Source organism: Halichoerus grypus, chromosome 10, assembly GCF_964656455.1.
Source record: "Halichoerus grypus chromosome 10, mHalGry1.hap1.1, whole genome shotgun sequence".
Classification (NCBI taxonomy): domain Eukaryota; kingdom Metazoa; phylum Chordata; class Mammalia; order Carnivora; family Phocidae; genus Halichoerus; species Halichoerus grypus.
This window is the reverse complement of record NC_135721.1, coordinates 6053652-6080421: the sequence shown is the minus strand read 5'-3', so window position 1 is coordinate 6080421 and position 26770 is coordinate 6053652. Positions and strand designations below refer to the sequence as shown.

The following is a 26770-nucleotide window of genomic DNA, read 5'->3' as shown; positions in this document are numbered from 1 at the left end:
GAGGAGGATAGAGGGCACCTTAGGCCAGGGCAACAAGTATCTCAGAACAGTGCCCTCATGTCTCAGAGACAGAACATCTCTGTAGCGTTGTTTGTGTTGGGCACTCTGACGTCATGCTAGGTAACCTCCATCACTGCCAAAAATGACTTGATATTTATTCAGACTTTAAAATAAATTGGCCTATTACATCAGGTATAAGGAATCTCATTTGGACAGTGACTAGATTTGAAGTGTTGGTTCTTTCGCAAGTTTTGTTTTTAACTCAATGGCTAAATCAGTGACTTGAAATTAAATTGAAAACTGAAATGAATACTATTCTCTAAGTCAATGAAGTCTAAAAGTCTGGAACCACTGACCTATAACACAGGGGAAAAGGGACAGTGAAGAAGAGGGACAATTGTCAGTAACCTTTTATTCTTTGATGTATTTGTTCATGCACTCAGGGAATATTACTGGCTTTGGAGCCCAGAGTTTTTCTTTAATTTGAGCCACTGCAGACTTTTGAGGAATTAGGGGGAAAACAGTCTTGTGCTTTGGGGAGCGACTCTGGAGGCTGTCTGGCTGGCTGGCTGGCTGTCTGGCTCAGAGGAAGCTGGGGCACTGTCTCTGTGGAACCCACCTGTAACCTCATTTATGTCGATCAGATGGGCTCTCAGAGGGTAGGGATCCTCCAGGATGAAGGAAGAATAAGGGGGCTGAAGAGAATCAGGAACGAAAACATACACATCACTCTTAGGGACATTCAAAGTGAAGAAGCGTAAGGCAGAATAAACATTCCAGGCGCTTCCAGCACAGGTGGCTCCGACAAGAACTGTTCACTGGGTGTGAGCCAGACGCTGGGCCACATATGTGCTAGGTTACTGGATAATGATCTTTATTTCACCAACGTAAGGACGGTTTTCAAGACCAAATGAAATCACAAAGCGGTCAAAGGTCCCTCTATTTTCCGATTGCTTTAGGGAATCAGGAGTTGAGAAGGATGCGTGGGTGAATTTGGGGTGTCAGATGCAGAGGTGTGTATGGAGGGAGAGTAGTGGAAAGAAATCCCATGACTAGGATGGGGAGGACGTGACATTTCTGGGGTAAAAGAGACCAATGTGACTGCAAGAGCCAGACTCACTGGTTTTTGAAAATTCCATTTGTAGGCCTGATGCGGCTCATGCCATTGACCCATGTGGCATATGCACCTCATTGCGAAATTCTACCTGGTCGGGTCAGTGTGGTTAGTACTTGTGGCTCAGATGGTAAGGTGGACGGGATTTAATGCCCAAACACTTCATTCCTGGAGGCGTGAGTTGGAAGCCTGACATCATCTCAGCGAGAACTCCATTAAGCCAGCTGAGGGAGGAAGCAGGTCTGGTCGGAGACTGGCACCAGAGCCGGGGCGGGGGGGGGGGGTGACGGGACACGCAGGGTGGGGCGCCTGGCCTGACGCGCGGGGCGTTTGTGTGAACACGAGCATTTTAGATTCATGGCTTTCCTCTGCTCCACGGTGCACGTTAGTGATGATGGGAGCAAGGTAATAATCCTCATTGCAGTGTGAAATATGTCACAGACACAAAACTAACCTATGAAGCCAGAGGAGCAGGCAGGCAGATAAATGAGGTCAGTCGACAGCAGGACCAGCCATCCAGTTCCCACCTGGAGTAACAAATCTGCAGAAAGGGGAAAATCACTTAAGTCTTCTCTCTATCCCATCAACTTGCTTGCGTGTCACGTTTCAAATGCCTTCATTCTCCCTGTTGGAAATTAGAATTTTCTAGTAATACTCTAAAAATCAGTAAGTAAATATGGCAATGGTGCGGCTACCCTGGGAGTTCAAAGAAATAGAAGCCAGGCAGAAAATGCATGGTATCTTCCTGTGGTGTAACCCAGCACTTAATTTTTATGCTGATTATATAGTTATTATTCAATGTTATTTAACACCTGGAAACTTGACTATATGTTACTGTTAAGAGAGGGTAGGCTAGGATAGGGGTGGGGGTGAGAATGTTCACATTCTTAAGTAGAATTAGCACTGCTTGCTGATATCAACCAGGAAGGTAACAAGAAAAGGAAAAAAAAACAAAAAAAAAACAGAAAAGGCCCAGGAATCCAGTGAGACCCTAAATATAGTACAGTAGGTAACAGAGGATAAATATTTCTAGCAGGTAAAAGCCAAAAAGATAAATACCAGGTCCACTGCACCTGGTTTTCTTATCTAACCCTTTAAGAACGCTCTCACCGGTTTCCTGTTTATCCACACCTCCAGCTGAGGAAGGAGGATGTTCTGTAGGAAGCTTCTGTTTGCAGTCGTTTCTCTACACCGCCTTTCACAAGCCTCTGGCTGTTCCATTGATTTCGGGTGATGGATCTCCCCGCCATGGGGAAGAAGGCCTTTGAAACCGGGCCTGGGATAGGTGATTGCTTATTTTCTGTTATTTGTTGAATACACTTAAATACATCCATGAGACCCCAGTCACTTCTCAGCATTTCTGTCTGCAACGACCGTGTGTATGTATACATCTATGTTCAGCGAAGTTAGGAAAGAGAGAAAGGCTTGAGGACGTTTGCCTGGTGCACAGAAGACTCCAACCACCCCTCCCTGCGTGGGGCGGAGAGACCCAGCCAGCAGGAGCCGGCTGAAGGGTGTGAGGGTGCAGGCCGGGTAGGCAGGGGCTGGCTGCGGGTGCCACAGGTGCTCCGGGGAGAATGGGGGAGGGTAGACAGAGGGGAGCGCGCCCAGCTTCCTCCAGGTGCGGGCAGCCATGGCGGTGTGGGCACAGCCTGGAGACAGGTGCCACCGCGCCTCCCCCACCCCGCACCCCCACCCCGCACCCGGGAGCGACCTCCAGGCCGGGCTGTCCCGTGGAACAGGAGCAGGGCGGAGCGCGCCTCGAGCCTGGCAGCTGATGCAGCTGATGCAGGTGATGTGGAGCTAAGCATCCTATTGGTCCTGGGTCTGAAAAGAGGGCTGGGCGGCACTGAGTTCTCCCACACCTTGCCAGCAGCGGAGACTCAGTTTCCCCTCTGCAGGGATCTGCGGCAGTGTGGCCCCGGGAGGGGGGAGGACAGCACCCCCAAGCTCATGGTGAATGAGGCTGAGTCTGGGGCCTAACCCCGCATCTTGCCACCTACCCCCGACCCCCCAGATGCCCGGGCAGGTGCCCAGGTGCCCCGGCTGCGGTCCGGGCGCACCCTCTGTGTTACTCCCTGGTGGCTCTAATGAAGCCGGTGAAGAACCTCATGTGATACCAGTTTTCAAGGGCCCCATTGTCCCTTGGCCCGAGCAGCCAACTTGCCCATTGCCCAGACAAGGTGAGCACCGGCACAGCTCCCATCAGAGCTGCAGCCTCGGTTGACCTGGCTTGGCCGGGTTTGTGAACCCCGCGGCAGAGACTTCCTCAGAGGAGCCCACTGGCCCGCCAGAGTCCGTGGCTTTGGGACATGGCAGAATCTCACAGATGTGCTACTTTACCCACAAACCCAGCTTTCTCTGCGCCCCCACCCCGCCCCCTTTTGCTTTGGCTGTAAGGATGCAGACCTGGGGGGCTGGGGGTGGCAGGAGGAAGCCTGGGGGCAGATGGAGCTTTGCGTTAAGCCCAGACTGCCTGCACCCAGAGCCTTTGAAGGGCGCTTTGGGGAGCAGGGAGGTTGAGTTTCAGAGACCAGACAGCTTTCATTTCCTTGGTGGCCTTCATCAAGATACCTCATTCTTTGACATTTCCTGCCCAGAAACCTTTGAACCATATTTTTTTTTTTTGCTGATTGTGTGTTGTGCTCCCCGAAGGCATGGCTTTTGAGTCTTTTCTATGCCTAGCGCTGTGTCAAACCACGGGAAGGGGGAATGGCTGGAGGGTGTCTTTGTCCTACTGTGCGCCAGAGATCCGGTGAAACGGGGAGGGCTGTCTCAGGCCTAGTATGACCTGGGGGACATCAAGATTCCCTCCCTGTGCCGTCGTACTGGTCAGGGAGAACCTGACCTAGTTTTAGGGACCTCAGGACAAATATCCTAAGTGCCCTCCTCAGACAGACACTATTGCCTAAATGCTTCTTTTAGTCAGATGTGCTCTGACTTTTAGATCTGAGAGTGTCTTTGTGAGTAAGCCCCTCACCACCGTGACCACTATCGACAGAACTTCCACTGACCTGTCAATTATGCCATATTTAGTATCTGGGTCAAGATGGAAAAAAACTGTTTTTCTGTTCGAAGGTTTCTTACGAGTCATTTGTGAAAACATACCTTCTGGTGTTCAGTGAAAATGTAAAACCAGTGCCGATGACCGGATCTGGGGGAAATCCCACAGAGCTTGTGATGTCCCCTGGCCTACGACTGCTTGTCATGGACACGTCTGCTCTGGTCTTGGATGGTGTTGTCTCCGGGTCTGTCCTGTAGCCCGTCTTTATGTGTTCCCAACTTGGAGGTGGCGCGGGGGCTGGGCCTTCTCCCCACCTGGTGTCTTTCCCCAGTCTGTGTGAACATGGTTTCACTGAGGTGGGGTTGGCCTGATGCTCTGCTTTCTCTACTAACGGTTTCCAGCCTTGGAATGTAGTGAAGGCAAGAATCCACCACAGGCCTCTGTTTTCGTGCTTTGCCTGACGAGGGATGGTCTTTAGGGACAGGTTGGCTGGGCTCGGCAAGGTGCATTCAGAGGAACCCCTGTAAGGTGGTGCTGGACTCCTGGGGGCCTCCACCCGCAGGTGGCCCTGAGAGTGACGTAAGAGCCGTCGACACCCCTGATCTCCATAAAGGAAGTACCTTTCTTCCCCCTGTCAGCCCCGATTGCCCGGTATGATGATGCATTACCATACTGGGGATCGTGAGTTTGGGCACCATGAGGCGCCATATTGAATGGAGGAAAGATCAAATGAGTAAACCTTGATGAGGGGGGTGATGTGAGGGGACGGTTGGATGCTGCTGCCTTAGAAAGGGTTGTGGCTTTTGAGAGGTTGTTTAAAATTTATATAATGACTGTTATGCTTCCAAAAGTCCTCTTCTTTTGCCTTAGAACGTTTTTGTCTTCAGCTCAGCAGCCAGAGCTGGCCTGTCCCAGTTCTGCAGCATCTGTGTTCCAGGTGTAGACTCAGGAGGTGGACTACCTGGGTTGGAATCCAGGTTGGAATCTGGTGGCCAGGTATTAGTTGTGTGACATTAGTGCTTTGTGCCTCAGTTTCCTCATTTGTCAACTGGGAGATAATCGCAATATCAACTTCATAGGGGTGTTGCGAGGGTTAATGGAGTTCGTGTGAGTGCAGCATCTGCATGGAGCCTGGTAGGCTAAGCACTGTGGATGTGAGGGCTCCTTTTTTTTTTTTAAAGACTTTATTTATTTATTTTTAGGGAGAGAGAGAGAGTAGTGAGCGGGGAGGGCAGAGGGAGAGGGGGAGGGAGAAGGAGGGGGAAGAGGGAAATATAGTTGACCTATTTCACTATTTCACTGAATGGCGGCCATTTGCTAATGTACATTCTGGGCTTCTTAGTTACTTCATGGATTCATATGGGGATAACTGGGTTAATTCGTGTGAGTTTCTAGGTCTTTAGACAGTCTGGAACAGTGCGGCTTGGGTGGAGATCTGGAAGAACCCTGGTACCATGCACTGTTCATCGCTGGAGGGGAACCCATTCCAGGAGGTGTCGGTCTGGCCATAGTCAGGGCTAGATCCAAGTTGATATAAAATGCAATTTTAGGAGGTCGTTGGTCAAAACAGCCCTAGGTCTTACGAATGTGAAAAATGAGAAAGTATGGTGGTTATGTCAGTTTGATGACTCAGTACCAATATCCGAAAGTAGCAAAGGGAAATCTCTGGCAGACCCAGGTGGAGCCGAGGGCTGGGCAAAGATTTGCTGTCTGTTTGGGACCAGTGTGAATGCTGGGCAGCAAGTCAGGCTGGGACACATCCAGCAGGACGTGCAGGAGAGCCTTGTGGGCCCGCACCTGTTCTCATCTGGAATGTCCCTCCATCGCTGGAAGCGCTCTCAGGTGCAAGGCCTGCTGATGTGTTCTGAAACTCTCCTCCAAGAAGCCCTTTATGGCAATAATTCCCAACTGAGAGCTCTGGGAGTGGGCTTGGGAGCCTCCCGGGTGAGAGTCCCCAGAGGACGATGGAAACCCCTGGTTTGTACCAGGCACATCATGGGTCAAAACTCAGAGCAATTGTGTCACAGACTCAGTCTTACTAAGACAAAGTGGTCTGAGTTGTTTTTCTAGAAATGGAAACAGGCTTGCCCTGAGTCATTCATACCCTGGCCAGATTGCTTTCGTTAGCAATCACTCACACTTCCTAGAGAATCTTATACACGTAGGCTCCTCTCAGACACATCTTTCTCCACATGGCCTGTGGAGTGACCAAAATTATGGCCTGGTGTCTCCTCACTCACTGTGCCAGTTGGCAAACTCAGAAGGGTGCCAGGTGGAAATTTCACAATCTTAAAAAAGGTATTAATGAGGATACAGAAGCGAAAGGCTCAGATCCTGGCCGCTGTTTATTGTGCAAGAGCTGGATGCGTGCGCCTGCGAAGGGCGTACATCCCCTATCTGCGATCTTCGTAAGCGGGTTGCTATCTGCCTCATACAGATAATGACAGCCAAGCTCAGAGGGGACGTGTTCGTCTTATGGTGGACTTCAGAGCAAAAGGAAACGCTGCTGACACATCACAGTGGTTTGTGTTCTACCCCTGGGAGGGGCGATGGTGTGTGCTGATTCTCCAGTGTCTTGTTTTTCTCGATCTCCTCTGTGGCTGGTGTTTTGAACCTGACCGGGTGGGGGGCGGGAGAGGGACAGTGGACCAGCAGGGGGGTCCAGCCGAGGACCACGTGAGGACTCAAGCTGTCCAGCACCTTGATCTTGGTGAGGCAGGGTGATAATTGAGCTACTGCTCTTTGCTATACGGTTCCAGGCACTTCCCCAACTTCGGCAAGCTACCCATTTATTGCCTTACGGGAGGCGTAGTGCAACAGAATAGGGAACTCAGGGTTGAATTTCAAAAAAGAGCTCAGGGTGTGAACAATACATTTGGAAGAATACTAGCTCAGAGCCAGTGTTTGTCCCAAGCCTCCCTAAGATTAAATAAAGGTTCTAGGGATTGGCAAAGGGGAGAAGAGCTCTGAGGAGGGGCCCGCTATGAGTCCTCGGTTGGAGGGGGGGAATGGAGGGTCCCTACAGAGACCCCAGATATGCTGGAGAACCCTGGGAGGATGAAGTTCCATGAGCCCCTGAAGTTCCCTGGGGAGAGCCCAGGAAAATAGCCTTAACCCAGAGTCTCCCTGGCCCCCGCAGGTGACATATTTTTATCTGAAGCTTAGGCAGACAGGTGTGAGTAGCCTGTGCACAGGCTCCCCCATCTCATGTCCACTCTCACTGCATGTGGATCCGGCAACACCGCAGAATGTTGACTTTATGGCCAGAGAGGGGCTGCTGTACCTGAAGAGGGCCCGCCTCTGGGACAAGGAGGATGCAGAGGTCATGAATGGACACCAGGAGACCAGATGGACGGTTTGTGACCGCCCAACATGTATCCACTGGTAGATGGCGGTGACTAAGGGCCAGATGCTGGTGCTGTTGCCCCCACCCTCACCTCACTGGTTGGCACGAGGCCCTCCGGGGCTTCAATGTGACCCTGTAAAGGAAGAGAAGGGACCCTGGAAGCCAATGCAGCCATCACAGAAGTAAATGAATGTTTCTTTGCACTCAAATCTGTCAGCCAAGATTTGCAGTCACTGCTTGCATAGCTAGTGGTGGTTGCTGTCATGGTGATGCTGGTAGCTAGAGGCCTTGGTCGTGGTAAGGCTTTAGGCACACCTTTAGTGACAGTGCTGGAAGGTCGTAGGAGAAGGGTCATGGGAGTTTGAAAGCCTGGGGTTTCGGTTCTGACCTTGACCTTTACTCCAGCCATGGCCTCTGCCATTGATTCACCATTCTGGACCTCTATTTTTTTATTTAGAAATTAATATTGGGCTAAATTATCTCTAATGTCCCTCAGAGTTCTAATTTTGCAAGATCATAAAATTAAAATCAGATACCAAATTCATTTCAAATGGGTAAAGGAAAACACTACATGAACCCCATTTCCCCCCCTTACTCATATTATCAACCAACTCACAGTCTTTTCATTTATACCCTATTTTGTGCTTACATTTTATTCAGTCCTGTAAGCAATCACTTACAGTGTGTGGACAAGGTGATTTTGTCCCGCTCTATCCTGTATCTTGTTGGTGACTTTTCTCTCAGGTGACTGCCTAGGAATTCCTGATATTTGCATTGGTCCTTGGTTCTCTGGTATCCTGCATTTGGTTTTAAAATAGGCACATGCTTTATCATGTGCTGACCTACTAATGTGAAGAAATCCCCAATGTCAATGAAGTTTAGAAAGGGAGCCCCAGGATGATCACAGTGTTCTTGACCCCAGTGACAGTCATTAAGTATGCAGCATTCCTCGTGTGGACATCTGTCCTTGGATGTAAGTTTTGCCCTTTTAAAAGAACCACAGTACCAGCAAGACCAAAACAGAGTTTTTAGTACATATGTTATTCCCCAAACAAGTAAGAGTATCTATGTCAGATGATGTATGAATTCTGATATTTCATATTTTCACCACCGTCCTAATTATTGAATACCTTATTTATTTAGTTCCAGTGAATGACTGAGTGAGGATGCAGAGAGAAATAGTTACGCTTACATATGGGGTACACCTTTCTGTGCCTGTGTTCTTAGGTGATAACTGAGAGTTTTGAGAGTTCAGTGATACAAAATATGACTTTCCAGAAATAACTGTGCTTTTCTCTGTGCCTCAGGATAGCCGTCCACCCCGCCTCAATGCAGGGTGAGGTGCCTATCTTCCGTGTCCTTTTGGCACCCTGATTTATCTCTCATATAGCATTTATCTCCATTTCTGGTGATTTCTGTTGACTTGTCTACTTTCCACACTGGATGGTGAGCTCCTTTAAGACAGGAATGTGTCGTTCCTTCTTGTAATACTAGTGCCTAAGGAAGGGGTGAATGGATGGCAGAATGGATGGGTGGGTGGGAGGACGGGCGATGGGTGAGCAGCAGAGGCGGTGAGTAGAAATAGGAGCAGAAAATAAGTGATTGTTATTCGGCACAATGACGTCATATCAAGTAACACATGAAGTTAAACTGATGCAGGTGAGCTGTTTGACCAGTTGGGAATATTCTATAGAGCAAAAGTACTCCCAATAGCTACAATCATTGATCTGCACACAAGTTTGAAAGAAGGTAAAGCTAATTCATCATGTAAGCAATTTACTTGTCCATGAAGACATAACGCTTATATGTCCAATTACCAACTTGATCAATGAAATGATTTAGGAAGTCAGGTTTGGTTCATTTGCAATAGATGACCAATTATAAGAAGGATGTCTGATTTGAAGCTCTGCTATGCTTCTTTCAAAAATACCAAGCTCCTTATAGCAGTGGTTCTCCAACTCGGTTATACAATTGATCCTTCAACAACTCGGGGATTAAAGGCGCCAACCTCTCGTATGTTATATGTATTATATACTGTATTCTTGCAATAAAGTCAGCTGGAGAAAAGTAAATGTTAAGAAAGCCATAAGGAAGAGAACATACATTTACAGGAATAGACTATAAAACATGGAGTATAAGTGGACACAACACAGTTCAAACCCATGTGGTCAAGGGTCAGCTGTACATTATAATCCCCGGGGAAGCTTGAAAAAAGTCATGATTCTCAGGCTCTCTCGCAGACATCGGCTCAGACTCCTGGGGTGGTACCCAGGCATCAATAGCTCGTCGAGCTCCCCACGTGATTCCAATGGGCCTGATGACCTCTTACCACCTGATGACCTGATGACCACACGGGGACACTAGACTTATAAATTCCAAGAAGGAATTGGCCCAAATATAGCAAGAAATTGGGCTGGAGCATGGGACACCTGGGTGGCTTAGCTGGTTAAGTGCCTTTGGCTCAGGTCATGATCCCGGGGTCCTGGGATGAGTCCTGCGTCAGGCTTCTTGCTCCGCGGGGAGCCTGCTTCTCCCTCTGCCTGCCTCTCCCCTGGCTTGTGCTCTCACTCTCACTCTCTCTCTCTCTCTCTCTCTGACAAATAAATAAATAAAAAAAATCTTAAAAAAAAAGGAAATTGGGCTGGAGCATAAAAATGGATGCACTCTAAAAGTATCTCCAATTAATAATTTAAAAACTCATGCTCCCTAAAAATAGTGAAAATGCACTGCAAGTCAATTTCATTGTTTTGAATTCATTAATAACTGAAGTCATTGTTTTATACCCTGCTTAATTGGATTTCATGCACTTAACTGAGCTCTCTCCATGCTTGGAAAGATAAAGATGTTTACAGCTCAGTGTAGACGCGGTATGCAGGGGATGGGCGCTGGTTTCCTGGCCCAGCTGCCACTCACTTTGTCTCAAATGCCACAGGTGCGGCAGGCCAAGCCTTTTAATACCATGTCCACCCTTGGGGATTAAATTCACTCCCAGAGAAAAGGGATTCATAAATCCTGGCCCTGCCTTCCAAACAGCAGTCTGATTTCACCAGGGTGATAAATTGCTCCTATCAAAACAGACATCAAGTCTCCCAGGGAAATAATGGGCTCCGACAGGACCAAGGGGGAACATCTTCAGCACTTATGAGCAGGGGGCCGGTGAAAAATCAAGTCTTGGGAAATCAGTGACTATTTTATTTATTTATTTATTTTGAACCTCTCTCAACCTCTCTCAAACTGTAAGAGAAAAGGAGAGCAGATGAAAAGGATAATGTGATTAACTTTAAATGAAACAAATCCATCATAAAAATGTCCCAGGGAGCACATTTGTTGGAGGGTGTGGGATCGGGCCCAGGGTTGGGCGGGCGGGCGGAAAGGTGTGTGGGGTTGTCCTTTATAGTCTCTCCGGCAGGATTCCTTGGGCGGGGAGGCCAGTGTCAGGGCGAGGTGATTTACTGTGTGGAGAGGCGCTGCTTGCTGAGAACCCTCTCCTGCCCGCCCTGCCCCATCTACCTACGGCTCTCACGTTACTCGGGAGGAAGGCCCAGGGCCCTGGTGAAAATGCTGATGTTCTCTGGCCAGAAAAACCCATGAAACCATGACTTGCTAGTAACAGTTTATGGTAAATCACTTTCCCCAAATAGTTGACTGGCCTCTTACTTGGGCCCAGAAATAAAAGGGAGAATGGAAATTGATTACATAACCTCGCTTTTCCCGATTTTCTAACACAGTGTCTTGCCAGACCTTAGGCTTCTCTGTACGAAGACAATAGCCTCTTCCCGGCTCAGTGTGAGTCAGGTTCCTGTGGCTGTTTCCTCGGCTGGAGATCCTTTGGCTGCATCCTCTGTGCCCCCCAGGGCCCGCAACACTCTTGGAAGTCTCTGAATGCCCCCAGGAGGATTACCCGCTGCTTTTATAGCTCTTGGTATGTCCTCTAACGCATGGGAGCAGAGAGTAGCCAACTGAGTATTGGGCCTTCACTCACGCATTCATGCATTCAACAAGTGACTGTTGAGCTCCTACAAGGCACCAGGCACCGTGCCCCATACCCAGGACAGAAGAAAAGAGAGTGGAGACAGATCTGTCCCTGGGGAGACCCAGATCCATGTGCTTTGCATGGCATTCCGGGGGTGCTGTGCGGCTGCAGGTGACCCCGGGTTCTGCGGGGAGGAGGCCGAGGGGGCTACTCTCCTTGGCGGGGCCTCGCTTTCTTCATCAGTCTGGAGCACTGAAAGTTTCTTCCAATTCTGAGTTTCTGTGCGCTGGAGTAATCTAAAACAAATACTTTTTTAAATGTGATTTTTTTGGGGTCTCTGAGTTGCTAAAGTAAAATATCTTCCTTGTAGAAAGTTTGTACCATACCGAGAATCAGGAAATAAATTCATCATAATTCTACCACTTAGGAGTAATCACTGTTTAACATTCTACTTTGATAATTAGCCTATTATTACGCATATATTCCTTTAAAGATTTTTTTTAAAATTTATTTGAGAGAGACAGAGAAAGAGAGAGAATGAGCAGGGAGAGTGGCAGAGGGAGAGGCAGAAACAGGGAGCCCAATGAAGAACTCGATCCCAGGACCCTGGGACCATGACCAGAGCTGAAGGTGGACGCCTCACCGACTGAGCCACCCAGGCGCCCTGCATACATTCCTTTGATGAGGTCAAGAACAACTACTTTTTTGTTTGTCCACGAATTCCCATAGGTATGTATTTTTTCCATCAGTCCATCTTCCCTTTCAACATGATTTTTATGGTTTACTCTTACTGCTACTACCGTCTTATTATTTCTCTTATTATTACGTGGCATGGATCAAGTATTTACAACGTGCCAGGCATGATGCCGCATGTTTTCTATATTGTAGGCCTTTACTGCCCAGTGCCCAGGTGAGCTTCCCTAACCAGCCCACTGAGGCTGACAGTGCTTAGGCTGCGTGCTGAAGGCTGGCCTTGTAAGGGGGTCCCGGCTGAGGAGCCAGATGTCCATGGGTCACACCCCCACCTGGCACGGTGCATCTTTTCCACATCTGAGTTCTAAGTATCCAACCCATCCCCCATCCTCGTCAGTTTCCAGTTTCCCGCCATCTCGAACAACCCTTTGATTAAATCCTTGCAGCTACACCTTTGCACAGGATCTCTTCTTTTTGCTTCAGATAAATCCTAGCAGCAAAACTGCAAAGTCAAAGGTCACGTTAACTCTTGGCGTGTGCTGCCCATTGCCCCTCTCTCCAGAGCTAGAGCTGGTACGTGAAGTGCCCTGAACCAGGCAAAGAGCAGACAAAGGGAGCGGTTGCAATGCTGAGGATGAAAAAATCAGACTCACCCAAAGCCAGACGGAGATGCTGAGGCTGGAGGGAGACCGCTCACCCAAGCCGGCACCTCCAGCCCTGCCGATACCAGGAGCCCTTGATTTAGAGCAGGTAAGGGGACCACCGTATAGGGTACGGGTTTTACCAGCCACACCATCTAAAGTTACGGATATCAATCCAATGCTGACTTTTCATTTGCCTTGAATTAAAAAAAAAATCATGTGGGCCTTTATTGTCTTTCTCTGCTATAGCCAAGCCTGAAGCTCGTGCCAACGTTTCCCACGTAGAAATGTCAGACGAAGTCCCAGTGCCATCGAACAAGACCTTTATTCCTCCACCTGCACATTATGACTCTAATAAACACGTTATCAGCCCATGAAAATGATGGCAAACAGGTGACTGAAGGATTTGTTAAGTCAGCAGCAAAGATTAACAGTTCTTTTCAGAGAAAGCTGTGAGAGGTTCCCCTGTTTAAAACAATTGTGGTATGCGAATTTTCAGCACTTAAATCATTATCGGCAATTAGTCCTTGTCAAAAAGGTTGCAGCTGGCTTCAATTACAGGTAAGATTTTTATAATTTGAACTTAGTAGTGCGTCTGATAAGTAGGACTTGGAGAAACACCCTTTGGGAGATTTACAATTTGAGAAAAACTTCAAGCATTTCAGAATTCAAAAATTCATTATTTTCAGCAACGCTTTGTTCCTGACGTCTATTATTAAGCTTCTAGAAAAATTTCCATAAACTTCATCCTTCAGCTGTATTCTTCCCTAACAGAAAAATTACTGATGATTAAAAAATTGCTTTTTCAATTATAAAGCACTACATGCACATTATATACCAAAAATTCTGAGCAGTACAGAGGATACAAAATAAAAATAACTGTCTTTGCAGACATCCCCTCATCCTCAGTCCACCCAGCTCCAGAGCTAAGCAATTTTCGTTTTAATTCTTCTAGAAATTACCGCCATAACTTCATCTAGAATATTTTTATCGCTGTATCTTAATCAGTTAACTTTGGGCAGTGTGCATTAACTCTTCACCAAGGAGGATGTGGGGGGCATCTGGCTGGCTCCCTTGGTAGAGCACGTGACTCTTGATCCTGGGGTTGTGAGTTCAAGCCCCACGTAGGGGAAGAAAGAGAGAGAAAGGAAGGAAGGAAGGAAGGAAGAAAGGAAGGAAGGAAGGAAGGAAGGAAGGAAGTGAGATTTAGTGCCTTTACATACCCTCCCATCTTTCCTTCATATGTTGGCTTTTGCTGGTTATGTACTTTTTAAGTTTTTCTGTAGCTTCACAACTTTTAGTACTATGCTTACCTATTTCTTGATCCACCAACTTCAGATTTTCACCATTCTCACAGATGTGTAGCAGGATCTTGAGGCTGTTTTGATTTGCATCTCCCTGATGACATAGGTGGAGCATCTTTTCATATGTGTCCTTGCCTTCTGCCTATCTTTTTTGGTAAAGTGTTCAGCTCTTTTGCTCATTTTTAAGTCAGTTGCTTACTGTTGAGTTTTAAGTGATTTTTGGGTACATTTTGGGTAACAGTTGTTTCTCAGATATGTCTTTTGCAAATATTTTCCCCCAGTCTGTGGCTTGTCTTCTCATTCTTCTGACATCGTCTTTCCCAGAGCAGAAGTTTGTAATTTTAAGGGTGGCCAGCTTATTAATTATTTCTTTCATGGATCACGCCCTTGGAGTTGTGGAACCATCAACTTGAGGCATTATCTGTTGATTCCTCATTAATAAAGGTGAGAAAATTAGCATCTTTATAATCCCCAACTTTGTTTCCTCTTTTTCCAACTATGCCATCATATTTTCATATTATATTTATATGTTTATCATAACTAAAAGTTTTCTAGGCTCCTAAGGATCAATTCTAAAAACAAAGAGTTTAAAAAGCAGTATTTATATTACTATGATTATTTAATATTTTCCTGCAAAACAAATTAAGGAAGGGTTTTGTGTTACTAAATTCGTGCTATTTGAAGTATAACCTTCCAAGAGTCAGGATTAAATGTATTTTTCTCTTCCTAAACACCATCTATTGCTCAAAATTAGGTCATCTTAAATTTGCTCCATCTTTAGGCCATGCATATTCTGCACAGCTACCTTCCCTTTCCTCTCACCCATGATGTTTCTTTTTTTTTTTTAAGATTTATTTATTTATTTGAGAGAGAGAGAGAGAGAGAGCAAGCGAGCAGGGGGAGGGTCACAGGGAAAGGGAGATAATCTCAAGTAGACTCCTCGCTGAGCATGGAGCCTGACGCGGGTCTCGATCCCAGGACCCTGAGGTCATGACCTGAGCCGAAATCCGGAGTTGGCCACTTAATTGACTGAGCCACCCAGACGCCCCTGTTTGTTTCTGTCTTGAAGACCTTCGCTGAGCCTTCTTGGTTTCTCTTTTAATGGGTTCATTGCTTTCTAGACACACCACACAGCTCACAGCCTTGGATTGCTGTCCTTGATCTTCTCCTTCGTTCACTGCAAGTTAAATTTTACAGCATTTTTTTCTGAAATTCCTTTTCCATTTTGCCAGAATGTAACTTCTCTGTGCCACAGCTTCTCTGTCTATAAACTTAGGATAAATATAATGTCATAGGGTTGATGTGAAGGTTCAAAGTTAGTTCCTGTAAAGTGCTAAGAAGACTACCTTGCAAGTATTGCTTGGCAATATTTTCAGAAAGGGAAGTAAAACTCTCGGAGTCCAAAAACTCTCAAAATATCTTTATTTTCTACCACCCCACTTGGTTGATAGTTTGGAATAGAATTTCAGTTTTCCCTTAAGATCTGAAATGTTTTGCTCCTTCATCCTCCAACATTACATTCTCCTGGTAAGTCTGAGGTCAGTTTAGTTCTTGTCCTTTGGAGATCGTCTTTATTTTTTTTCTCTTCCTTCTAGAAGCAGCTAGGGCTCTTGTTTTATCGTTGGGGTTCTACAATGTCGGCAGAGTACAGATAGTTTTGTATTGTCTTGCTCATCCTGCTTCACACAGGTTGTGCCCTTTCTATTTGAAAACTCAGGTCTCTCTTTAGTCGAGAAGATTCTCTTATTTCTCTATTTCCTCCTCTCTATTGTCCTTGTTATCTGTGTCTGGAGATCTCTCTAAGGATGCTATTGGAATTAAAGAAATTCTCTTCTGTTTCTATAATTATATCTCTTTTCACTGGGGTCAGTTGTCCATCTCTTTCTCTTGAATATTTTATTTAATTTTTTTCCTTTTCAAATTCCTGGTGATTTTTGGTTGAATCTTCATGAATGTTGAGCAAAGGTAGTTGGTGAGCAAGGGTAGCTGATGTGGTTTCCTGTGCAAATGTGTTGGTCTGTAAAGCAGAACCATCACTCTCTTGACCTGGATGCACATGGGCAGCTCTGGTGACAGGTGCACTTCCCCTGACGTACGAGAGCAGAGAGCGGGCTTGGGACCTCCCATGACTGGCACTTTCCCCAATGAATCCCAATTCCTCAGAGGTAAAAAATATATCCAGTAAAATAAGGGCAATTATTTCGTTGTCTCCTAAGGCAAATTCATACATTAACTGAATTTCATCTTTCATTGTTGGGGGGAGAAGGCAGCAGCACATTGCAAGGGACTGAACTGCAGGGAAGGACTAGGCAGAGGTGGTGGAGCAGCGTGAATGTTTGCAGAGATGAAGCACCACCAAGCTTCTCCATTCACAGTTGCCTATGGGTCATCCATTTTGTTGCTGCTAAAGAAGCCAACAGCCTGATGGGCCTTCCCGGGTGCCCCTCCATGCATTCCCAGGGACATCGCTCACTAGACGTTCTTAGGTGAGTCAATGTGGCCATCTCCTCCTACTTGGTCCTCATTTCTGGGGTCTCCTTGCAATGTCTGACCCTCCTGGGATCTCTGTGGATGGTAGCCATCACTTCAGCGGTTAAACCTCGGTCTCTAGCCCACGTCTCTCTCTTAAGTCCCACTTGTGGGGCGGGGGGGGTGTCCCACAGGCACCTCCCATTCACAGTCCCAAAGCTAACATTGGCATTTTTCCCCACTCTCTTCTTCCAAGTTCCCATTTTGCTTTGTGATGCCCTATCTATCCAGTTGCCCAAGCCGAGACAGAGTTTGAGTTGCTTTAACAAACACCACAGCCTGAGGGGCTTGAACAATAGAGATTTATTTCTCATGGTTTTGGAGGCTGGAAGTCTGAGATCAGGGAGCCAGCATGGCAGGTGGGGGTCCTCTTCCTAGTCTGCAGAGGCATGCCTTCTGGCAGAGAGGGAGGTCACCTCTCTGGTGCCTTTTCTTAGAAGGGCCCCAGTGCCATTGAGGGGGCTCCATACTCAAGACCTACTCACCTTCCAGAGGCTCACCTCCTGATGCTTTGAGTCCATAGACTGTCTTGTATCTTTCACATGTCTGTTGTGTGTTCCCTTCTCTGGCTTCTCTTGCCTTGGCTCAGGTCCTCCTCGTCCTGGTCTGCATGGCCTCTAGATGCTTTCTCCCTGCATATGTGTCTCTCTCTCACAACGCTGCACATCCAGAGGGTGGATCTCTTGCTGCAAGGCCTGGTGTGTGGGACCATATCTGTCTGTCTGTCTGTCTACCTGCCTGTTCTCTCCTCTAAGCATCCTCAGCTCCCCCACCCCCAATCTCTGATGCGCCCACAACAACAACAATGGCAGCCAGTGGTAAGGAAGCTCCCAAGGGCAGGACTGTTTGTTCTTCTCCTGTTTCCTTCACTGCTGATCTCCAGGGCCCGGAGCAGTGCACAGCATGTTGGTGTTCAAGAATAGGGAGTGCATACACTCAGTACCTCTTTCCATCCATCCATCACGTGCATCTTCCCCAGCTCTTGCCCTGATCTTCTGATTTTCCCTCTTTCCTTCCCTGCCAAGTGTCCCAAACGCATACAGTCTACTCTGTGATAGTATCTTCCTGACGATAGTGGGGACGAATGCACTGACCACACCTGCACCTGCGTCCGGTGGGCTCGAGGTGTGTTGCTCTGTTCTGGTGAAGCTACTCCAACCGGAAGTTACAGATGGTGTTGCTACTTGGTTGATCTGTCCTGTAGAGTGTGTCGGGATGGGTTAGGGGCCAGATTGGTGAATTAACTAGATGCGTGTTGGCTTCACACCCCGCGTGCTCTAGGTCTTTAACCTCTGGCGTTTCCTCCAGGTGTGGGATGTATTTTTGATTTCCTATCTTCGTGTGGATGTTCGTGGGTGGCGGAGGCATTTCAGGGGCTTCCATTTAATTTTCCCACTGCAGTCACTCTTACCTCCTACTCCAGAAATGAATGTAGTAATTCTTCCCATTTCCAGAGTCCCTTTAAATTATACCTCGGGGGCTGGGGGAAGACCATGGTTGGGTCTGTGGACCCAGGGAAGCCACTCTGAGCCAGACCTGGCCAGGTCTTCCTTACCCCTGGCCCACATGCCTTCACTTTGATGATGGGCTTGAGGATCAGTTATCAGTGTCATCTCCATCTTGTGCCCAACAATCCTCAAAGGGTCTGGGTATCCCCCGTCCTCCAGCGTGTGGTTACCTGAATACATGGTGTGGCCTCTTTGGGGAAGAATGAGGGGAGTCACCTACCTGTGCACTTGCTGTGATGCTGCAGGTCCTTCCTCCCGGGGACCCACCTGTTCTTCAGGCAGTGGGTGCTGGGCCTGAACACTGGCTCAGGTCCAGGTACCAACTCTGGCGCTGAGATGTGGCTTTTTCTTGGGACAGTTCGATTGTCTTGATTCAGCCTCTTGACCATCTTTCGTTGAAAAAAAAATTTTTTTTTTGAGTGTACAGATTGAACAATGCTCTTGTGGCCACCCTTTCTCTCAGTCCTAAGCATGCTGTGTCCACTACTCTCTCTGGGTCAGGCCCCTGCTGCCACTCCAGCCATGTTGCCCAATTATAATCGTGGCCCCCTTGCATCTAGTTAGACACCACAGTGGCTTTTATCACTTCAAGACTCCATCAGTGCATTTCCATCAGGCGGTCCAGTTGGGCAACAACAGGATGGCCCCCTCTGTGTTTTTCAGCACTGTCCCCCAATGGCATGTGGGGAGTGCTTATTCCTGGGCTGTCTTGCCAGGCATGGTTGGTTGGCTTCCCGACCTCACGTGATATATCTGCTCTAGAAAGGTCACTTCCCTGAGCCTCTTCCTCCTTTACTCTGCTGTCTGGAGGGCAGTCCTGGCATTTCTGCTTTTCAGTGCGGGCCGTCCTAGCAGCATGGCAGTCCTGCCTTGGGGCCTTTCCAGAGTATCACACTGTCCGCATTATGGAAGATATGCCCACATGGATGCACTCTCCCTATTGCACACTTAGGTTCTGTGCATCCCAATCCAGCCCATGTGTTCTTCTGGGTCCTGTCAATGGCTCTAGGCTGGGTCCTGCAGTCTCTTCTTTCCTGCAGCCTCTTCTTTCCTGTAACAGTCCCAGAGCTTCCCCAGCGGGGTGTTGCTGTGACTTGGTCTGTGAGTGGGTGGGCAGTGGGAGTAGATCTCAGGGGTGCACCTGCTGCTGGTGGGGCAGAGGCCTCTGCAGCATTTTCCAGCAAGGGCAGAGCACTGGCCTTCAACAGGAGGAGGGGGCCACTTCTGCAGGCCCAGAGGGTCCTCAAAGGGCTTTTTGTGACCTCTGACCTAGAAGTCCCCATTATAATTATCATGGTCCCACTCCCTTCCAACCAGAGTCCCCCACAGGCATCGCAGACTATTCGGGGCTGAGGATTTAACCTTTTCTGGAGCTCTGCAGCCCTGATGATTAAGTCCTGAGCCTCATCTTCAGCTTTCCCGCATCTCTGGCTAAAAGAGATGCATCTTCTTAGATGCTGCCAGTGAGGCCTCTGACTTGCACGATTCACCTTAAATTGGTGATTAATAACTCTCAGGCTTTCTTTGTCTTTCTCCAATAGATGATGACACTCAGTGACAGCCACTCAACTCCATTATCCTCATAATTACCACTTTCCCAAGCTCTCCGGTGTCTGAGATACTGTACCTATTAGTACCTTCCTTCCCTTCCACAGTGTCTGTCCCAGTGCACCAGTGGGAAAAGTGTGAACAGTGCCACCATGACAACCTGCCAAGGGCGTCCTGTATCCCATCCACCACCGGCGCTGGGGCCTCATTGCTGTCTGCTCGCATTTGGTGGGTGATGCCGTGCACCCCAGCACTGAGATCTCCTATCTAAATTGCTATTTATAGACAATCTGTGCTGGCCTGGGCACCCCGGGAGTGTAAGGAAGATGTTGTATGTAACCCTTCAGCCTTTGTTCTGTTGAGGAGCATAGGATGCACGTGCATTCCCCCGAGGTGGGGACAGACGCCTGCCAGCTCCAGGGGATGGCCATCCTCATGGGAGCACGCAGACATGGTGGGGACCTAGGAACCGCCACCCAGAAGAGAGAAGCACCTTAGGCCAAGAGTGGACTTGTTTTTCAAAGACAGAAGTGGCTACAGACTTAGGTAAGTGAAGAGAGAAAAAGACAAGGTTTGAAGAATCTGGTAAATAAATAGTTAGCCTTTGTGTTTCCTCGGACTTTCTATTTTTTTAGGATTAAAAAACCCATATAATCAAGGCTTTAATTCTCACCATCAAACTAATAAACAAAACCACACTATTCTCTTGGGAAGGACCTTGGAATAATTTCTTGAGACATGACATGTGACATGCCACCAACCCCTCTTCCAGTTCCGCCCCAACCCATCCCACCCACCATTTCCTCCCTCCCTTCTTTTCTTTCCCCATCTTTCCTTCCTTTCATACGTGTCTATTTATTGAGTGCCTACCCAGCGCCACACACCGATCTAGTCCCGGGATCACCCAACCGGAAGGGTCTGTTTTGTCTTTCCTGGGGTCTCATCTGCATGGGAATGACCTCCAGGCTCCATTCTGACAGATTTCTTCTCGGATGCAACTAGGTCCCTCTACATGGATTTCCTCGGTGGTATAATGAATGGGATGATACTTTACATTGATGGAAGGAGTCTTAATTATTATTTATAAAGTGTGTTGAACATGCAAAGCATAAATGCACCAACTGTGAACTTAGATTGGACCCCATTTTACTGAGTTTCAGCAATTTCTAGCGTGGTCTCCAGGCAGGGCGTCATAGGTATGAAACATTACCAACTGCATATATTTTCTCATATTAAAAAAAAAAATCTCATTAAGGAAAACTCTTCCTTTATTTTTTTTTTTTTTGAAAACTCTTCCTTTAGAGCCATCCTTTCCACAGGAAATCCCATGCAACCATGCAGGCATGGTAGCTTTTTTTTCCCCCTAATGCAAGGGCCAATGCATACAGCAATTAATCTTTTGTTTACTTGAAACTTTCACATTCAAAAGGTTTCATTTTCACATCCAAACTCCCTGGTCTTTTGTGCAGGGAATAATGGTGCTGTATTTCTAATTATGAGGCCTCGCTGCAACTTCTGAATACTGCTTTTCTTCCCCCTTCCTCTTCTTCTAAGAAGTGTGCATGAAAAGCAGAATTTGTATTTTCCCTGGTTTGTAAGTACCATCATGTGGGGCGCTCTCCGTTTGGTCCTGAGCTCCCTCTTCTCTATGTTTGAACCATAGCGTCGATCCGGCCCACTCAAGATTCCCACTGGCGAGGAGCTGCTTTTTTCGTAACCAATCCTTTCAAGCCAGGGTTTTTTAAATAATAAAAATAATGTATAAAAAGAATCCCCTGGGAGAAGCTGTCAGGCCACACAGCTGATAATTTCAAGGGGTGGGGGAGCTGCAGTCCGCACTCCACTTTCCTGTGATTCCAGCTGATCTCTTTTAAGTCCCACTGCTTTCATTACGTTTGGTCATTCTAGGAAATGGACGGTCTTGCGCAAACATTCTTGGGAAGGTAATGAAATGAAGCAGGTATGGGTTGCCTGCCCCAAGTGTTTGGCCCAGGGAAGGAAGGGGTGGTAGTGTCCTCATCTTTAACTTGTCAGGGCTTGGCTCTGTTGTGAGCTGGAGAAACAGAAGAATGAATGATTAAAAGAACAGATGGGTGAATAGTAGGTGTGCAATCAATGTTCGTATTTACTTTGCAATTATAGCTGCAGAGTGTGCAAAGGCGTGTTCTTCCTCCCTACACTTCCCCCATTTGGTTAGAATTTCATTCTTATTTGGATTTCCCACCCTTCCTCCATCTCTTCCTCCCTCCCTCCTTCCCTCCCTCCCTCCCTCCCTGTTTTCCTTCTCCATCTTCTTTTACGGATCAGGATCTCAGTATGTGTGAGCCATTAGCTCACAGATATTGAACCACCAGCTTTACAGCTCTATCAAGCATCGTTTGTCTCATCGACTATGTCTTACCTTTATATAATATCCCCCAGCAGAGCCAATTTGTCCATGAGGTACGGTGGGGGCAGTGTCTGAGGCCCGAGATAATGTTAAGGGCCTATGCGACGTTTTAACTTTAATTAGAACTGAAACAGGAATTTTTAAATTGAAGAAAATATCTTAATAAACAATATTAACATAGCCATCTTTTTATCGACATGGAGGAAAATATAATTTTACATATTATTTTATGGAAGAAAGGACCCATGGAGGCAAACATGCCTAGAGCCCATGAAGGGCATAACGAGGCCCTGTCCCAAAGGCTTCTTGTCTTTTGATAGAGCCAGTGGTTCTAGGTCTTGGCTCACACTGCAGTCACCCAGGCTCCACACCATTCTTAGGGATTCTGAATTCCTATGTCTGGGAGGGGGCTCAGGCAATGGGTTATTTGAAAGCCCCTCCGGTTATGTGGTCAGGGCTGAAAACCACGGGTTTGGGTGTTAGATGCTTTCAAACTCTACTGTATACAGCGGTCACCTGGGGGGGGGGGTCTCCATAACTGGAGATTCGGATTCAGAGGCCTGGGGGCGGGGCCAAAACCCAGCATCTCCAACAAGCTCCCAGGTGATGGTGCTGATGCTGGCCCATTCCCGCCACCCCCCACCCCCCTTTCAGAGCAGGAGTCTAGCCTGGGTTCTGCGTTGAGGGGACATGCCATTCTCTGCCTGGAGTTCCAGCACCTTAATGATGATAGGAGCTGCTCTTTATTGAGCACGACTGTTGGCTAGTCACTGCGTTTTCCATACTATTTTTGATGTCATAACTGCCTTACGAGAGGGGTGCTATTATCCCTCTTGTACAGATGAATAAGTAGAGGTTTGGAGAAGCGCAGACTGGAGCCCAGGACGCCACAGAGACGAACTGGTGGTGCTGGGATTCGAGTCAGGTCTGAGCCCAGCCAAGTCCATGGTCTTTCCCCAGTGCCATGCTCCTCTAGCCCCCGAGTGTCTGCCTTACCTGATGCCCCACCCTGCAGCCAGAGGGCTCAGCACCTTCCTGCCATGGTTTTGATGAGATAACTGTAGTTTAAAAAGAGTGAACAAATAAAAGTCCAACAGTGAACTACATTATTTTATATTATATGGTGAACTCTATTACTTTTGATATTTGGTAACTCCAGCCTCCATTGTATCCTGATGCTCAGTGAATCCCAACATTGGTCTCACGGCATCACCCCCCCCCTGCTCACCTGCTGGCTGAACTCTCTGGCTAATGGTCAAGGCCCTCTGGCTCCACATGCCATAGAAACTTCCCAACACGCATTCACTCATCCGACATCCATTTACTGAGCATCCGCTCTGATGCAAGGCCCTTGTCCATGTGCGGGACTTTCTGGTTTGTTGAGAGGCCATTGCTATTTTGGTGAGCAATAAAATAAAGACCTACACAACTTATAAATTATCATCTGTTTATTCTAGATGAAATTTAACTTTCTTCCCATAACTTCAGCAAAATAATTATACTGTTATACTTAAGATGCCCACAAAATTTGTGTCCTATTAACAGCGAATATCTAAATGCTTAAAATATCAAGTGCAACTGTTTTCAAAGTATATAAAATTTGAATGCATTTTCATTGAGGTCTTAGTTTTAAATATGCTTAAAATTCAAGATATTAAAGTTATTTTTCACATGTTTTCAAAGAGTTGTTTTTCTCCCAAATTGTTTTAAATTGTTCAAAAGCAAAATGTAGGTTAGGGGTGCCTGGGTGGCTCAGTCGTTAAGTGTCTGCCTTCGGCTCAGGTCATGGTCCCAGGGTCTTGGGATCGAGCCCCGCGTCGGGCTGCCTGCTCGGCGGGAAGCCTGCTTCTCCTTCTCCCACTCCCCCTGCTTGTGTTCCCTCTCTCGCTGTGTCTCTCTCTGTCAAATAAATAAATAAAATCTTTAAAAAAAAAATGTAGGTTATAATTCATACATTTTGACAATTAACATCAAAATTATTTTAGTGTAACTGGAGTCTTTAGTTGTTTTTGAAAAAATAAATCTTATTGCATAGACATACGCAATTTATTAAATAGAAATAAAAGTTTGCACTATTTGGTGCGCCTGGGTGGCTCAGTTGTTAAGCCTCTGCCTTCGGCTCAGGTCATGATCCCGGGGTCCTGGGATCGAGCCCTGCATCAGGCTCTCTGCTCCGTGGGAAGCCTGCTTCTCCCTCTCCCACTCTCTGTGCTTGTGTTCCCTCTCTTGCTGTCTCTCTCTGTCAAATAAATAAATAAAATCTTTAAAAAAAAAAAAGTTTGCACTATTCATTTGGTTGCCCATGTAAAGAATTAGTATCATGTTTTATACATATTATGTATATACCCACATATATAGAAATATAAGAGCAATATGAATCACTTAATAAGAGCAATATGAATCACTTAATATGAATCACCATGTACAACGGTTGCAGATACCACACTGAATGGGATACACACCTAGCCTCGGAAGCCTGAATTGGAACTTGAAGAGAAGCAGAAGAAAGGATGATTGACAGGTCTAGGAATCTACCGCAGACATACCCTTGGAGAGAAAGGATTAGACAAGAACATTAATCGGTCTTTTCTCTTACCTAATTGCTTCTGCTGCTCCATCCTTCCCTTCACTGCAAAACAGTACCAGTATTCAACCCTCAGAACTTCATGGTTTTGGATACAACCGCCTTTTATTTTGAAGACCTAGGGCCAGCGATGTGGAGAAGCCCAAGTCTGGACCTGCATGGTGTTATCACGAGAGCAGGTGTTCAAGGAGGCCATTTTAACTTCCTGTAACAAGTCACCCCGCTGGGAGCACTGACAACAACAGAAATGTATTCTCTCCCAGTTCGGGAGGGCGGAAATCTGAAGTCCCCACCACCAGGCTGTAGTCAAGGCGTTGGCAGGGTTGCCGTCCCTCAGAAAGCTCTAGAGGAGAATCTGGGCCCTGCCTCTTTCCATCTCCAGTGGCCACTGGCATTTCTTGGCTTGTGGACACATCATAACGTTTGCCTCCAGGGTCCCATTGCTTCCTCCTCTTGCACACGTGTCAAAGCTCCTTCTGTCTCTGTTTGAGGAAGATCCTTGTGATGGCATGTAGGGCCCAGCCAGGGAATCCAGGATAATCTCCCCACCTCCAGATCCTCAACTTAATCACATCTGCAAAATCCTATACAAGGTAATATTTACAGATTCTGGGGATTAAAACTGAAACTGGGGGGGGGTACATATTCAGCAGACTGCAGATGAACTTGTTGAGTGCCAGATCACGGGGGACAAGGTGCTCATGTGTTCTGTATTAAATGCAATTTGTTTTATGTCATGATATGTTGGACCGTAAAGCATAGGATCTTGGCAGGGGACTCCTCTTCCTCTCCTGCAGCGCTGGCTATAAAGATCACGATCGTTGAGTGCTTAAACAGCGCCTGGCACACAGTAAGAGCTGTAAACTTCAGCTTTCACCGTTAGGACCAGAGATGGTGTCTGGTCCCCAGGTATTGATCAGCGATCTTAGCCTCAGGGCCTTTCCAGCCGCCATGCTGGAAATGGAGGTTCAAAGATGAGCAAGACTTGGTTCCTGCCCTCAAGAGGCTTCCGGTCTGCTGCCAGGTTTCCCAAACTTGAGACACATAGGGGTGCCTTTTGAAGGACAGAAAAAATCTCAGTCACCTGGTGTTGTTTTAGACAAGTTCTAGTTGTGCAAACACACAACTAGGAGTTGACTTTTTATGCTTGTAGCTCCTATACTTCTCCAACACAAAACCATTCTTCTAATCGGGTGTTAACCAAACTGAAATCTACTCACGTTTCAAGTCGAGTGGTGTGCTGGGCCTGAGGCTGATGAACGCCGATCTAGTGACCATGTCTCGCATTTCCTGGGCCCATTCTCTCATCACACGTTCTGCTTCTTTGTCTGCTTGCTAAGCGATACTACTCAGTTCTGGTTTGAAGAACTGTGGCCCCAGACTTAGCTTTTGACCACCAGCCTCGAGTTCCCTGTGTGGTGCCTTTGCAGACACCCTTCTCATCCTCCTGGGATGGCTCTTTATGGCTTTCGAAATGTTCTCACCTTCCAGGGGCCGGCTCAGACCAGCTCCTGACTTGGTGCTTTCTATCACGGCACTGACGGTGACTGGCCACACGTGCTCCATCAATTTCGTGCTGGATGTTCCATCCTCCTGGAGGCTTGCTCTGAATCTGCTCTTGACCCCACTGCACCCGAATGGGCATTGGCAACACCCAGGCCCTCGGTGCATCTTCGGAATTCGGCTGGATTTGCGGGTGTCTCTTCAGCCTCATGGATGGATCATGGAGCAGGTGAATGGCCACTGTGGGGAGAGGGACTACTGCCATTGTGTCCCTGAGCTGAGTTCCAGAGAACTTTGCAGCACTGACGTGGTGAGGAAGACCCAGGGTGATGCTTGAATAGAGGCAGGGCTGGCACAAGTAGTGTGCACCTGTGTGTGCGTGCATGTGCGTGCGCGCGCTCGTGTGTGTGTTTGTGTGTTTGTGTGTGTTTAACCGTATCCCGGAGGCCACTTTACCTGCACGTAGAGGTGAGGACAGCAGTGGGACATTCTTCTCACCCAGGCGGGTGTCCCACCCCAGGTGCCCCACATCCATCCTCATTTTGTCTTCTCCTTCCTCCTAAGGGATTCGTGGTGAAGAAAAGGAGCAGTGGGAGAAATTTTTTCTTACTGACAACGTTGTTGAAAACAAATT

General features: G+C 47.4%; 2 long non-coding RNA genes across 2 annotated transcripts in view; both read left to right on the top strand.

Annotated features, from left to right (window-relative positions):
• Positions 1 to 26770, top strand: part of LOC118520090 (uncharacterized) — a 166661-nt gene that overhangs the window by 105456 nt on the left and 34435 nt on the right. The window lies entirely within an intron of this gene.
• Positions 15582 to 25405, top strand: LOC144379327 (uncharacterized). The gene is made up of 3 exons (XR_013442142.1): positions 15582 to 16561; positions 19768 to 20206; positions 24487 to 25405. It is a non-coding gene; the product is annotated as an uncharacterized LOC144379327 (long non-coding RNA).